Raw genomic sequence first — 16,064 nt, 5'->3', positions numbered from 1 at the left:
AGATGTCTCTGCTTTGTGGAGTTTTTTTTAAATGAAAAATCCCAAACATATACAAAAGCAGAACAGTATAATGAACTACCACTTACCTACCACCCGGCTTCAACAGATAGCAACTCATGGCCAATCTGACTCGATTTATACCCTGACCCACTTCTCTTCCACACCCACTGGATTATTTTGAAGCAAGCTGTAGGTATTTCAGCATGTACTCTAAAAGCAAAGGATTCTTTTTTTTTTTTTAAACTTACTTACATTATCATACCTACAAAATTATTTCTTAATATCATCAAATAACAGTGTTTATATTTTCCTAATTACTTCACAAATGTCCTTTTTTAGAGTTGACGTGTTGCTTTGTGGTTTTAGACTCTAAACTACTCTTCCCAGCACTGACCTAGTAAGTTCATTATCAGCCATCGTGAGATCTTAAGGAAGTTAAAGTTTCTTATCTGAAGATGATTACAGTTGTACAAGATGCTATTAAAGTTCCATTCCTACTCAAACATTTTCTAAAGAGTTTCTGAGGAACTCCTTTGCCTGCTGTGCCCCACGTTGCTGTGTGGCAATAGATGTCAGTCATGAAATGCCAGTGAGACCATTGAAATCCTAATCTGAGAGGCCCCAGGTTAGTCCTGGGACTCATCAGGAAGAGCCTCTCCATTCTCCCTCTTGGCTATTAGTATCATAACATTTCCCCACCTTTGTTTAATACAGTTCTAGATGATCCTCCTTCTCCTGCTCCTTTAGTAAAATTCACTTTTTCACATTGTACAAACTAGTATCATAGCTTGTTACCCTCCTGAGAGAGTCAGGAGCAATTGGGTGCACACAGGCATCACAGGTTGCAGCTAACGCTGTCTTGAAATTGTGAAATTCTTTTTTCCCCTCCACTTTTTCTCCTTTTTGTGTTTATAATGCACCTATTGACTCACATAAACACATATTTCTATATAACTGATTAAGGTGACTTGATTATTTTCATCTTTTTCCATAGTTTCGTGAACCCTCCCCTTCCTTCATCCTGGGCTGTCCCTCAGTCTGTACTTCCTTATTGCTTCCCAGATGCTCCAAGCTCTAGCACAATGGTCCTCTTCAGTTTACTCTTTCTCCTTCCATTCGCCCCTCAATTCTACCGTACTCACAATGCCAAGTTCATTGTACCCTCTAAAGTGACCACTAGTTTATCCAATGAAAAATCAAGCCCAGAAATGGGCTGGAAGACTCACTCTCCTTCAAGAGACCATTCTTCTATTGCTTAATAGCTCAATGTATGCCTTTCATCCTCACCACAGCCTTCGAGAGGAGGCAAAAATCTGGTCCATTTTACAGATGGAGAACTTTGAGGACAAGAAAGTGAGATAACAGATCTGAGGCTAATAAGTAGAGGAGCCTAGATAAATCTGTTCCCTTAACTACTATGCCTACTGCTTAATCCCAAGAAGTGCTTTTTGTGGCTATAGGGAACAGAGCCTCAAGAGGGAATAGATACTTACCTGAGATCAAGCAAGGTAGTGATAGCAACTACTTATTTCAACTTGGCTCTGGGTGATAGTATCCTTTATTTCAGCATTTCCTAAAAGTGTTTTCTATAAAACTACTTAAGTTTTTATTGTTAATACATTCATTTGATTTAGAAAATATAGTAAATTATATTCACTTATTGGAGTTTCCTAAGTCTACATTGACACATTAAAGGTTCTGAAAATAAAACAAAACAAATAGTAAAGAAACCTATTTCACTTTGTTCAGCCCAGTATTTCCCAAACCTATGGAGCATGGAACTTTCCCTGCTGCATAACACCTGTTGACATCCCAGGAAACACTGCATTATGTAAACTTTCTGGAGTGAAGATAAACACGGACTATTTCAGAAATTGTGTTTAATTACCAGCTTCACTAAAAGGAAGACATTTCTGAATCTTTAACCAAATGGCATTCATCAGCCTGTTTTGCCATAACCTGTTCTGAGACATTGTACTCTAGGGTGGTTGTTGGGAGGGGTTGGTCATGTTACATTTGTGCCTTATGTAGGCATGGGGGACTGCTGGAGAAACCTGAACGTGAATGAGCCTCTCTGCTCCAGTAGGCTGCCTCATATCAGAAGGGCCCCAGGGTGAAATTTCAGCTCTGACAGTTTTAGTTGGTGTCCAGTGTCTCTCTTTGTAAACACTGACCTCAGATTTGGTAAGTAGAAGCTTCCCAACTTATTTCCATTAAACAACCCAGCTGGAACTAAAGGTAGAAATGTGTCACCAGCTATCTGTAGACATTCTTTAATTAATACCTGACCAACGAATACCTGGCTCTTTTGTTCTAAATTAGGACTACATCTCATTGTCGTTCCTCTGCTGTGGGGACCCAGCCAGGGGATGAGGCTGCCAGAATTTGGGATCATCCAAGGCCTTCAGCAGTAGAGGTGGAAGTAAGAGGCAGTCTATGGGCCCTGTGTGGAGGACGTTGGATGAGAAAGGGCCAAGCAAACATGCCAAAGCCGCAGGCCAATGGGAGTCTTGGGTTCGTAAAAGCAGCCAGTGGTCTGAGTAGCTCCTGGGTATGTGCAGAAGTCTGACTAGGAGCCTTTACCTTCACAGCCCCAGGCAGGTAGTTCAGCTCTTCCTTAGTAATGGAACACTGCAATTCATTCTTTCCCAAATTTGCCTTTCATGAGAATTGCTCCAGGCACTTCTTAAACAAGTAGATTTCTGTACCCTACTCCAGAAGTACTGAATCAGTATGTTTAGTAAAAGCCCTGAGTAATTCATACAATGAGCCAAGTTTGGGGAAACATGGCTCTAGTTGTTCAAGCGCTCTTACTCAGTAGTAGTGGGCTCAGTCCATTCCTCCTGTGCTTTTGTTTCCTGTCAATTAATTCTGTAGCCTGACTTGGGACTCCACAAGGGTCTTGTGTCAGCTCAGAAGAGATGACTAGGACCTCATCCTTTCCTTCCTAGGAACTTTGGACTCCTCACCCCTCTGGCCAAGGTCAGGTCTTAGCCTGATGTCAGGACTCAGCTAGAGTAAGTTTACACGTTTTCTCTCTTTTCTCTGGGTCAGCCTTTCCCCTCTTGTTTTAATAAGAAGTAACTGTAGAGGAGGCAGTTTGATGGACTGATATCAGTGCCAGTTTGATGCCTTTTATATTAAACATCTTATCCGCTCTAATTAGCCAAGAGTATTTATGGGGCACATGCTATGTACAGAACTAGAAACAAAAAGTAAACTAAGCATGTCCCTACTTTCTGGACATTTTTAAAAACTTGTCGGGTTTGGGGATAATGAAAAAGTTTTGGAGATGGATAGTGGCAAGTGTTGTACAATAATGTGAATATACTTCATGCCACGTAAAACTCTATACTTAAAAATGATTAAAATGGTAAATTTATGTATATTTTACAACTTAAAAAAAGCAACTTGTTCAGGTGACAATATACCCAATATATACTGAGGAAGACATTTACAAAGTGATAAACCAGTAAATGTAATGAAGCACATGAGGTTAAAGGAGTATGTGAGTAAAGTAAACCAAACACTGAGACAGCTCTGGTGATGGTTTTAAAGGATGTAAAGAATCAGTAGATTGGAGAATTATGCAAATGGAATAGAGGGCTTGTGCAAACAGAGCAATAAATCCTATGTAATGGAATGAAAGTTTCTAAAAGGAAGGGTCTGTTGATGAGGCAACCCTCACACTACCAACCAACCTGGGCGTGGGAAGAGTTTGCTGGAAGGATGAGGGGATGAGGAACCAGAAAGAAAATGGTGAAAGGGGAAGTCTCTGTGGCTGGGTGGTGACAGAGGGATCAACTATCTCCTGCTTTGTGTGAGTAGAGAGGTATTGTCTTGAATCAAGGTGATTTTCTGCAAACTATTCTGGCATTGTAACTCTGAAGTAACAAAAAGGAAACTCCTGAAGACCCCTGAGCCTAGCTGTTGGAGAGATAGCCGCCATCTCATTGGCATACTCATTTCTTGGCCAACTGCCAGATCATGCATCTCTGCTCTGCACAGGAGCTGGGAAAGAGGTGGAGGTGGGTCTTGGAGCAGAAGCCAGCTCTTACTGGGGAGCCCAGCACAGGCGAGAGCTTTGTGGAACAGACAGAGCCAAAAGCCCAGTGGGCAGCTGCTGTGAAACGGATAGTTTCAGGGAAAGGTGTTACTTACCATGAGGACCCCAGTTTTGCAGGAGGACCTCACTTAGAACAACAGGTGGATCAGCTGAGCTTTATTGGAGGCAAAGATTCTAGGAAACAGAACCTCTGAGGCCTCCCAGATGGGGCTGGGAAGAGAGTAGGTGTGGGGCTGTGGGCTTGGTGAGCTTACCCTGCCAGCCAAGCCATCTGCAGCTAGTCTGACACATAGTAGGCGTTCAGTAAATATTTTCTACACTGAAATGAATTGAAAATCCACTTGTTTCTATTTTGTATTATTTCCTTTTTTTGTTGTTGTTTTTGTTTTTGCTTGCTCTTAGTTTACTGGCAAAGAGTTATTTCAATTTTTTTAAAAAATGTTGATATTTGATTCAGCTAAATCAAGCAGAAAGGGGGTTGATACACATCTAGAACAGGATGGCCCTCTGGATACTAATGGCCACTCTTTCATCCTCACAGGCTCCCTTTCCTCCCCTGGTAACTCCATCCATGTCTTCCTCAGCCCCGCCTCTCTGTTCATTCAACATGCTCTTCCTGGTGTCAGATACTGACTTGCTAGTGGCTCCCAGGTCTCCCTTCCATACTGTACACCTATAATATCTAACCACCTACTGGATATCTCCTCTTGTTTGTTCCTCAGATTCCTGCATCTTGGCATGTCCACAGTTGCACACATCATCTCACCTCTCTGAGTTGCTGCCACTCCTCCCTCTCCTGAATTTTATATATCACCCTCTGTCCAACATCTCCAGTTGGAAACCTCAGCGCTACACGTGACTCCACCAACTTCTTAACTCACCCCTGTCTTGTTCAGTCTGCCTCAGACGTGGCTCTGGAATCTAACCTCACATGCCTGAACCTGACCCAGCCCAGCTATTCCAGATGCACAAACAGGTGCCTATCTGTTCTTCTGCAATCAGAGGCAAATAACCCATAGAACTCCAGTATCTGTCAGAGAGACAGCTAGCAGGCTTTAGAATTAATTCCTTCTGCCCCGTGCTCCAAGGAGGTAATGCACACCCTTGGCCTTAGAAATTCCTTGATTTACTTACTTCTTCTCTAGAGCCCTAGCTCTCATAAAAGCCCAGTCAATGAACTAGGGTATATTCTTTTGTTTCCACCAATTCTCAAACTCCTCGGGCTCTGGGGCTCACATCTTCTCTTTGGGCACTATAAGGCTGAGAGTTGTGGTTCTCAACGTTGCCTGCACACTGGAATCACATGGGGCTTGGGTATCACCCAGACCAATTAAATCATTCTCTCTGGAGGTGGGGCTCTGGCATTGGTATTTTGTCAAGGCTCCCTAGGTGATTTTAATGTTTAGCTAGGGCTGAGATCAACTGTTTTAAAGCATATATTTCCACTCCTTATGCTTTGGATCCTCAGAATTGTGCCCACCCTCAGCTCTCCAGACTGGCCCTTGCAAGTTCTTTTCCAGGAATAGCTTAACTTGGAATGACTCTGCTATGTCTTAGACTATCTTTCATCCAACAATTCATCCATCCACTCTGTACCTGGTCCTAGGAAACAAATATAACTATGTGCTTATAATGGGCATCTGTTATATTTTGGCCACCACCCCGTATCTATTTACCTTGATTTTCCTCTGAGCATCTGCTCCAGTCCTACTCCAAGTCCATGGCCCTCTGTGAGAAGCTTCCTCCATACCTCACCCCAGGTCTTCATGTGACCCAGACTAAGCCAGCCAAGACATTCCACCCCCCTGGCCACAGGAATGTGCTCAGGAGTGGGCCCATGCCCTAAGGCAGGCCAGTCAGATTAAGTAAGACTCAATTCAGAGACTTGGTTTGACCTGTTTGAGAATTTGCTCATTTCTTGCTAGATTTGAATGTGCGACTGGAGCCCAGAAGAGGTTTTGTCTGAGGAAGGAACCTAAACAGAGCAAGAAAAACCCAGGGAGGAACCCTGCCCTCGAAGACCATAGTCTAGTAAAGGGGATTCACCTCAAGGGAGTAGTAAAGGTAATAATCAGGGCAATAGCTCAGGACATCAGGGGCAGCATGAACTGGATGCCCCTGGGGGCACTTGCAGATGGCTGGGCTACTCGTATGGTCATTTCTATTTTTGCCTCTTTCTGCTGGGAGGCAGCCAGTGAGGTCCAGTCTCTCCTCAAGGTTGTTGGACTGTTGGATGACTGACTGCTCCCCCAGCAGCTGCAGCTTCCCAGGTCCCTGCATTGCAGGAGCTCCCTGGATCTTACTGGGAGCTGATTGAGAGACCTCACTCTGGGAACCAAGAGAATCATGTAGAATATTCTACTGTATGGACTGCCTACCTTCAAGAAATTCCAATCATCTTTGTCTTGGTCAGATCATATCTATAGAGGGCTGGGGAAGGCTCTAGGAAAGAGACTCATTGTGTTTGACCATTGGCACCCCAATTCCATGTATTGATTACTGGGGGGGTAGGGGAATTATGATGTCATTGTGGGTCCATGGGCGAGGCAGCTCTGCTACTCAGACCTAGAGTCCAGATACTTATAGGACCTGAGTTGTGTTTAAGTATTCATTTAAAACAAAAGAATTATGTTTCCCATTTGTACTTAAGCACTAACTCCTCTTTTGCATAGCCAGATATTTGCAATTATAGTCTATGTTGGGCATTCTGCTGAAAAACAATAAAAACAGAACCTGGGAGGGTAGTGGGGAGGCACTTCCTCTCCTTCCCTGGTCTTGGCTGAAAACTGTGTCCTCATTTAGATCCTCCTGACAAGTTTCTCCTGCCTCCAGTCTCTGCCCTTCCAGACCATTCTCCCCACTGCTGCCAAGGATCTAAGACGCAAATCAGATGATGCCATCCTTCTACTTCAAAACCTCCACTAGCTCCCTGTGGCTCTCAGAATCAAGTCCAAACTCCTTAACATGACCCCAAACAATGTGGTTCCAATTTACTTCTCGTCCCTGACCTCTTCCCACCACACACTACTGAATCACTCACATGGACATTCCTGTCATTCCCTGTATGAGTCATGCCCTTTAATGCCCCATGCCTCAGCATCTGCTGGTCTATTTTCTAGAAACAACCTTCCCTCCCAGACATCCTTTAGAACCCAGCTCACATGTCTCCTTTTTGAAGCCTTCCCCAGGCAGGGTTGGTATCTCATGGCACTTTGTTCATATCTCAGCTATGTTATATTTTGCTTATTAAGTTGTTTAAGGACATAAACTGGCTAAGCGTAGGTGTTCAGTTAAGATTAAATAAATGGATTAACGCTATCAAAATCCCTGGTGGCATCTAGGACAGACAGACTTAGGGAAGTACTGGATAGGAAAGGTAGAGAACAGTAGAGACTGTTGAAACCATTGTAGCTCACCTTTCTAAGGGCAGGTCCTTGGCTAGACTGGAAACAAAGGGGCTGGAGGTCCTTTGTTGATCTGGCAACATCTTAAAGAGGCAGCCCATAGTCTTCTCTGACCCTCAGGTGCCCTGCAGAGGGATCCTGAAGCTACAGAGGCTCTGGACACAGATTAGAGTATTACCTGGCAGGAAGTGCACGAGCTGTTTCCGTGGTCGGGGCAGAGTTTCAGAATCCCCAAATTGACTCAGTATACTGAGTTTTTAAATGTTGCTTATATAAATACCATTATGACCATTTTAATTGTCACTGAAAAACAATGAAAATTTTACCCTAGTTCGACCATTATAGCCCGTAATAATAATACCTGTAATGTACTGAGAATGTACTATACTGTGTACTGAGAATGTTCTATACTAGGGACTGAGCTGAGCATTTTACTGGTATCATCTCATTCATTCTTCCTAACAGTGCAACGAGGAATCCCCACTTTACAGATGAGAGAACTGAAGTTCAGAGAGGTTAAAAACTTGCCCAAGGTCACAAAGATAGCCAACAGCAAAGCCAGTATTTAGTACAGGTCTGTCTGACTCCAGTACGCATGCTTCCTTCTGCCATCCTAATAAATCAAACCTTCCTTTTTCTATACTTCCAGGACTGGTCTATATATACTAATAGTTTTTATGTAATTATACTCATAGCACAGCTATAACATATTATTTTACAAACTTAACTTTTTTTTTTTTTTTGGAAAATACTTGTTTATTACATGGTTCTTTCCAGATTTTATGACTAGGCTCACCTTTATTGCAAAGTACTTTAGCAAAGAAGAGCCACTGGCATTCACATATGGCTGGCTGACCACAGCCATGTTAATTGCACAAACACTTTTCTAAACAAACATTTCTCAAATATTATGAACCTGGCACCGAGTTAAGCGCCCGAAAGAATAAAGATAAATGAGATGAAATCTAAGAACTTGTGGAAAGGGAAGACAGGGAAGAAGAGGGAGAAGGAAAGGAGAGACAGAGGAGACCACTTGCTGCCACTGGAATTTCTGTTCATGTGGCCATTTTATTGAGCTGTTCTTTGTCTGTATGAAATGGTGTTGGTGCATGTTCCTTGTCCTGACGAGTCTTAGAAATCATCTAGAAAACACATACTTTATAAACTAACCCCACGACTAGACAAAATATTGAATACTTCAGTGGTAGAATCTTCAGTGCTCTGCACCTCCGCGGCTCTTCTACTCTCTATCTCTGCCAAGAAAGCGTAGATGAGATTCTGGGTAGGTGGGCCTTTCACATCTCTGCTTCATTTTGACATGCATCAATGGCAATGAAAACCCAACTGATAGTGCAGCTGAGGTCCTGAGAGCCCCAGACAATGTGTCGGGGGGTGGGGAGCAGAGGGCATTTCACGCCACAGATTGGAGGAGTTGAAACATTCATTATTAAGGATGGAAGCACTACGGTGAAGGAGCAGGAGCCAGAAAGATTACGTGTGTGAAGAAGGAAGTCTTGCCTGCTGCTTGTTGTGATTCCCATTTATCTGTGGTTATGTTTTGAAAACTGTTCCCTGAGGAAATTCTTCCAGCCATTTCTCAAAATGGAGTGAGGGAGTTGTGAAAGATTTGAGTCATCTCAAAGGACAAAGGTTTAGAAGCATTTCATTGTTGCAGTGATCCAAACCCATGTATGACATTTATCCTTCAAAATCCCAGATTCTGCTCTTGCCTGGCAGTGAATATTGCTGGGGAGGATAAGTGTAGCTGAGGAGAAAGGGGTCTTCCTGAGGTGAATGGTATGTGAGGGAAGGGACATAACTGTTGAAATCCACAGACACCTTCTCTTCATAAAAATCACTCTCTGAGTTTGACAGTAATGGAGTACAGGTAGTTTTGGCTGCAGGTGGTTCCAATGGAATCTGCTGGAAAAAGGGTTCAGAAGAGTTCTGTCTGGGAAGTAGAGAAGTCACAAGGCCATCTGGTCAGAGGAAAAGGATAATTGGGACAACAGTTGTCATTAATAGGATTTCTTCCCAAAGAGGCATTTTTATTCCATGTTTGCAGATTATCACAATCTGAGTAGACTCCAGAGAAGGAAGGCTGAAGCAGGTCTCCACTATTGTCCATTCTACTATTAAACAACTTGCATTTTTCGTACAGCTTAGTGGGATCCAAGGTGGAAGTCATGTCTGCCAGATCGGTGCTTCCCCACAAACCATAACTTTTGGAGAAGGATAAGCAATCATTCAGTGAGTTCTTCTGAGGAGTGTTAGCTATTAAACGTCCACTGTAACTACCAGACAATTGGACACCTTCCTGGAAAGACCAAGTTAAAGGTAAACTCCCCTGACTTTGTGTTTCACCTGGAAGAGACTTTGTCTCTGGTCTCCCCTTCTGGTTTAATGAGGTGGAGGAAGATGCCATGTGTGCTTTCTTCACTGTTCTTCTTGCCTCGGATTCCAACTTGATTTCTGGTTTTGGATGGTCATGCTCTCCCTTTGACTGAAAAATATGAAGGATCCATTGTGCCTCCAGAAGTTGGTGACTGGGAAGTTCCCATGGCATTGGCAAGGAATTAGCTTCAGAGGCCCATCACAGGTGGGATAGCACTTCCTCTGCTGTTTCTGCCGGGCTTTGTCGCAGATCACCGGTCTCAGGTAAATCTTGCAGCCCTCCTCTGCCGTGCAGTCACAACTGCACACCACCACGCCCAGGCAGGACTTCTTGAGGACGCCGGAGGTGAGGTAGTTGGAGTTGCGCGTGGCCCTGCTGCTCAGGTGCCACTGCATGTTCCTGTTCTCCGAGCCGTAGATGTGCTTCATGTAGGAATCCTGACACTCCTAGAACCAGTCTTTTTCACATTCTGTGGCAGTTTGATATCACTAATATCCCAGCTTAACATCTCTTTGTCTTCAGAATCAAAGTCGTCAGGTTCCATGATAAGGTCAGGTCACACACAGATTTCTGTCTATTCCACTCCCCTCAGAACTGCTTGAGAATTTTCCTCTCAGAGGTTCTTGAAATAGTGGAATCAGTTCACTCAGGCAGCTTATACCAGGAAACTGTTTTCTGAAGCTGATCTATGGTCAGGCAGCATGTGACCCAAACTTAACTTTATACCCAAATACACATCAAATTCATCACCAAGTCCTGTCGAGACTACCTCTAAAATATCTCTAATCTGTAATCCACTTCCCTTCATCTCTACCTTTGTCTTTTGTCTAGAGCCTCTAAACTGGTCTCCATGCTTTTATTTTTGTCCACTGCTAATCCCTTGACCTTGCGTTATAACATAATGTTCTAAAATTTCTTCCTTAATAAACTTTTCTTTTTTTATTTTGGACAAATTTTAAATTTAGAGAAAAGTTGCAAAGAAAATGCAGAGAGTTCCCATACACCTTCACCAGTTTCTCCTATTGTTGACATCTTACATTACTGGGGAATATTTGTCACAACTAAGGAATCAACACTGGTACATTACTACTAACTGAACCCCAAACTTTGGTTAGATTTCACTAGCTTTTCTTCTTTCTGATCCAGGGTCTAATTCAGGATCCACAATTGCATTTAGTTGTCATGTCTCTTTAGTCTCCTCTTGTCTGTGGCAGTTTCTCAGTCTCTTTTCTTGTTTTTAATGACCTTGACAGTTTTGAGGAGTACTGGTCAGGTATTTTGTAATGTCTCTTGATTTGGGTTTGCCTGCTGTGTTTCTCATTATTAGGCTGGGGTTACGGGGAGAAAATACCATACAGGTGAAGCATCTTTCCCATCACATTCTATTGAGGGGAGTACATGATGTCAACATGACATCACTGGTGATGCTAACCTTGATCACTTCTGCCAGGTGTAGTTTCCCTTTCCATACTCTATTCTTTGGAAACAAATCACTAAGACATTAAGACCAGCCTACCTTCAAGTGGGGGTTGGAATGGGGTGATGGTGGTGCTGATGGTATTAAATTCCACCTCCTGGAGGGGAGAATATCTACATATATTATTTGGAATTCTTCTGTAAGAAAGATTTGTCTCTTCTCCACTTATTTAATTACTCAATAATTTATATCAGTATGGATTCATGTATATTTATTTTATATTTCGGGTTATAATCCTACACAACATTATTTATTTTGTTGCTCAAATTATTTCAGCTTTGCCCATTGGGAGCTCTTTCAGTTGGCTCCTGTGTCCCTTCAACATGCCTCATCCTTTAGTTTTTTTTGAGCATTTTCTTACTTTCTGGTATTACAAGATGCCCCAGGTTCGTATTGTATTTTCCCTATGCCAGACCTAGAATCGGCCATTTCTCCAGGAGCTAGCTTTTGAGAAACAAGAAGCCAGAGATGTGGAATGTTACCATCTTAGACACAGAGGGTGCACAGTTTTTCTCTGCCCAGGATGCTTGGGAGAATTAGTGGGCAATAAAGAAGAGGAAGGGTACGTGTGAAGCTGCTCCCTGTTTCCTTAGTTTCCCAGGCTCATCTATAGTTCTCTGGTGAGCTACAAATAGTTATCTGATCTGCAGATCTGGTAAGACTGCAGAATGTTTCTCAGACCAACTGTCCATGTTTGGTGATCAGATCCTGGAAGCCTCTGCTGCCTGCATGAAATGGCAAGCATTCTGAGCCCCAGAGCTTGTGCTGGTCAAGGTCTGGCCTCCCAGGCTTCTGGGTCATCGCTGCCTTGTCCATTCTCAATGCTGGTTTTTATTTTCCCAATGCTAGTATTTCAAATTTGGCTTCCACCCCACCTCCTCTCTCTCATGCATGCTCAGTAGCTGTCCTTGTTTCCTTTTGAAAAAGTAGCCCACCAGGTGAGAGGTTCTTCCACATCTCTCGCCTTCCCCTGTAGCAGCACCTCCTCCTCTCTCCAAGACTAACTCCTTCACCTGGGCCTGGATCCCATCCTCTTCCTTTTCCTCACATCTTCAGGCTTGTCCCCCTCACTGGCTCCTCTTGCTCAGCCAAAAGGATACTCAAGTCTCTGAGCCTATAAAGGCTCTCCTTGGCCATGCCTCAACCTCCAACCAGCACAGAATCTCTCCCCTTCACTGCAGACTTCTTGAAAGAATAGACCTCACTAATCATCTCCCTTGACAACTGGACCATGGAGATAGGAGATTTTCCACAGAATAAGGGTGATTGTATTGGCTTCCATGGAAGGACCTGATAGGGAAATGAAGTGGCCCCCTCTAGGGAAGATCCCAAGATGATGAAATACTGACAGTAAAGACTACCCCAGAAGCTTAGACTGTATGCCATAGCTGTCTGGGAAAACTCCTGAGAATCAGGGCCTGACCTGAGCCTGGAGTTACGGTTGATGGAGGGAAGTAGAGGCTACTCTCCACAGGGGTGGCAGATAGAAGTTGGAGGAAAGGACAGGCATCCATTCCCAAATCTTGTCTGATCCACTATTTCCTCTCCTCACTCCAGGGTAAGAACCTTTGCCCCAGAGTCGCAGTCACTTTTTTTTTTTTTTTTTTTGTGACCAGTAAGGGGATCGCAACCCTTGGTGTGGTGTCTCCCACACCGCGCTCAGCCAGTGAGCGCACCGGCAGTCCCTATATAGGATTCAAACCCGCGGCCTCCACGCTCCCAGCGCCGCTGCGTTCCCAGCGCCGCACTCTCCCGAGTGAGCTATGGGGTTGGGCCTTGCAGTCACTTTAATCATGGGGTATTTAACTCACATGGGCTCACACCTTCAGCATCTCCAGTGGCCGTGTGAAGCAGCCAGAGTGATTCATGACCCCACCTGATTAGCCTTGTAACGTCTTGCCAAGGGAAGGCGGGTGTGCCCCTTCCATCAGTGGAGCAGAAGGAAACTCCTATTCAGGGTTTGGGGCATGTAGGGAAAATGAAAAGTAAATAGTCAGGATCCCTCGGGGGAGTTTGGAATCTTGCTGGGCATTTGATGTAAATGATAACTGTGCACATGCCCCCAGGTGTTCCTTGGCTATTGTCTGTGGATGTGCATGGGCACCCAGGTGTTCCTGGGTTATTGGACTTAAGTATAAAGGATGAACGGCTCTGATACACAGTGCTCTCAGGACACCCCAGGAAGCCACTAGGGTGGCTGCTGCTAGCTACCTGAGCTTGCATCTGAATAAAACCTATTAATTTTTACCTACAGATCCCAGGATCTTTTTCCCATTACCTAGCTTGTGGACCTGCAGGTGAGGAGTTTGTGACCCAGGTTTGAAGTACAACAAGTACAACTTGTACAACAGGTTTGAAGAGTCTGTGGGCCCTAGCCCTAGTGATACAGGGCAGTACTTGGCTCCTCTACATAGACTCTGTCTTCTGGTACCCCTACTCCAGTTGAGCAGGCTCCTACTATTTTTCCTCCTTCTGCTGACTTCTCCACTTGACCCTGCTGGGAACACCTACCCCTCAAGTACCCTGGCTCAGCCCTCATCTTTAGAATCCATCTCATAATAGATAACATGTCCCCTAGGACCAAGTGCCCATCAGCCCTGGCTCTAAACACTCACTTGTGCTTACAGACCCTGTCCAATTTTGTGCATCTATGGCCTGGCCTATTGACTTTTTCATTCATTCAACAAATGTTTATGGAGGATTTCCAGGCACAGTTCTAGGCACTGGGGATACAGCGCAGAGCAAAAAAGATATGGCTTCATAAGAGTTTGCAGATGTGTCTGGGAGACAGATATTAAACCAATAATTTTACAAATATATAATATGAAAAAATAAGAAAAAGTATGGGAGCTCACAATTTCATCCAGGGCATTAGGTAAACGTTCCAAAGGAAGTGACAGTTTAACTGAGATATGAAGAATGAGTAGGAATTAACTAGGCAAGAGATTTAGGGTGATAGAGATAGGACAGGAGAAAAATCTTCCCTGACTGAGTGAATAGCTTGTGCAAAGGCCCTATGGCTGAAAGGGTGGGCAGCTGGCTGGAGTGCAGAAAGCAAGGGGTAGAGTGGAAGGAGAAAAGGCCGGAGCAGGGAGTGGAAGTCTAATGGAGTAAGGAGAAAATTGTCAGAATCAGATGGAGTCGTTTGTGTTAAAAAAAAACAAACAAAAAAAACATGACAAGTAGAGTCTGGGAAGGCCATGAAGGGAGGACTTTCATGCATGAATGCCTGATAACAAGAACTATTGCAAAAGACTCTGCAAAACCACAACCTTGCACGAAGGCCATTGCAACCTTACACAAAAAATATTTCTGTGAGGACATCTAACCAGCAATTGCCTTTCCAACCTTGGACTGGCATCACCCTTGTTATTGGTCCTTGCAGCCAAGGATAATTACTCCAAAACAAATACCTAATCCTTTATCATTTTTCCTTTAAAAACCTTTGTTTGCCTTTACCTGCCTGAATATGCACACAGTTTACTATGATACGCCTGTTCCTATTGCAATACCCTATTCCCAAATAAATATCATTTTCTTTTAGAGGGAATGTTATTTAGATTGACAATAGGCATGTTCAGTATCTTGGTCTTCATCGCAAGGAGGGTGGGAAGAAAGACACTGAAGGATTTTAAGCAGAAGAGTGACGTAATCAGATTTGTATTTTAAAAATTATTGACCACAGTGTGAAGCACAGACTAGAATGGGGCTGGGGTCCCTTTGAGGAGACCAGAGAAGTTAGCAGGTGACAGTTGTGGTCCCAAGAGAGATGAGGGCAGGGTTAGGGTGGTGGCCCTGCTCCATCTGGTTCTCTCTCGACTTTTTTTTGTTCTGAGATGCCTTGCTCATGTGGGCAGTGTGTTCTCAGCATCTTGTGGAAGGCCCAGAGTGGGGATGAAGGTTAGGTTATTCCCAGTGCCAGACTTTGGTAGGGAATCAGGACCTGATACGTGGAAAGGGGATTAATAGACTGCTGTTCTTTGAATCCTACTGTTGCCATCCTAATTTCCCATGCTCTGAGAATATAGCCAAGTTTGATGAAGCCTCCTTGTAACCGGTGACCCTCCAGTTGGGAGCCCCCATCCCGTCTTTACCCAGGGAAGAGCCCAGAGCACCTGCACGGGGTGTAGGATCCTCCCTGCCTCATTGGCTTCTGGAATTTCATGGTGGTGGGTACCCTAAGGCCACCCGGCATGGCGATGATTAGGAAGAGGAAGGTGGGCTTCAAGGAGGGGGACAGCAGTGCCCATCTCAGATTCTAGAGACCTGAGCTCTAAAATGAACGTGTGACCTTGGGCAAATTACTTCCTCTCCCCCGGCTTTGGTTCCTTCAGTTGCAAACTAGAGGTAGCCCCGAAGTCCCCACCAGCTGCGAGTGGGACTTCCAGTCCAGCAGGCGGGACGCTAGCGGCACAGCGCCAAGCCCCCGGCTCTGCTTGGGGAGGGGACGCGCCAACACCGGGTCAGCAGAGAGAAGGGGGCTGCCCGGAAGAAAAGCAGCCGCTGCGCGGCGGAGTCCGCGGACGCCGCACACACGGCCGCTCCCCGAGCCTCTTGGCTCGCCGCGGTGGCCCGGGGGCCACGAGGTTACGTAAGGAGCCGGGCGGGGGGAGCCGGGCGGGAGAGGGCGGGGCGGGCGCCGCCCGAGTGCGGCCGCCCAGCCCGCGGCGGCCCAGCCCCCGCCCGCCCGCCTGCGCCTGGCGGCGGTGGCGGCGGCGGCAG

The 16,064-nt window shown here is 44.9% G+C and overlaps 1 pseudogene; it reads right to left on the bottom strand.

Moving 5' to 3' along the window:
- Nucleotides 1-9,102: 9,102 nt before the first annotated feature.
- LOC134371706 (chorion-specific transcription factor GCMa-like) lies at nt 9,103-10,409 on the bottom strand (annotated as a pseudogene).
- Between the last annotated feature and the right edge of the window lie 5,655 nt (nt 10,410-16,064).

The sequence above is a fragment of the Cynocephalus volans genome, chromosome 3 (genome assembly GCF_027409185.1).
Source record: "Cynocephalus volans isolate mCynVol1 chromosome 3, mCynVol1.pri, whole genome shotgun sequence".
Classification (NCBI taxonomy): domain Eukaryota; kingdom Metazoa; phylum Chordata; class Mammalia; order Dermoptera; family Cynocephalidae; genus Cynocephalus; species Cynocephalus volans.
Note: the sequence above shows the minus strand (reverse complement) of the source record. Positions and strands in the feature narration are given on the sequence as shown.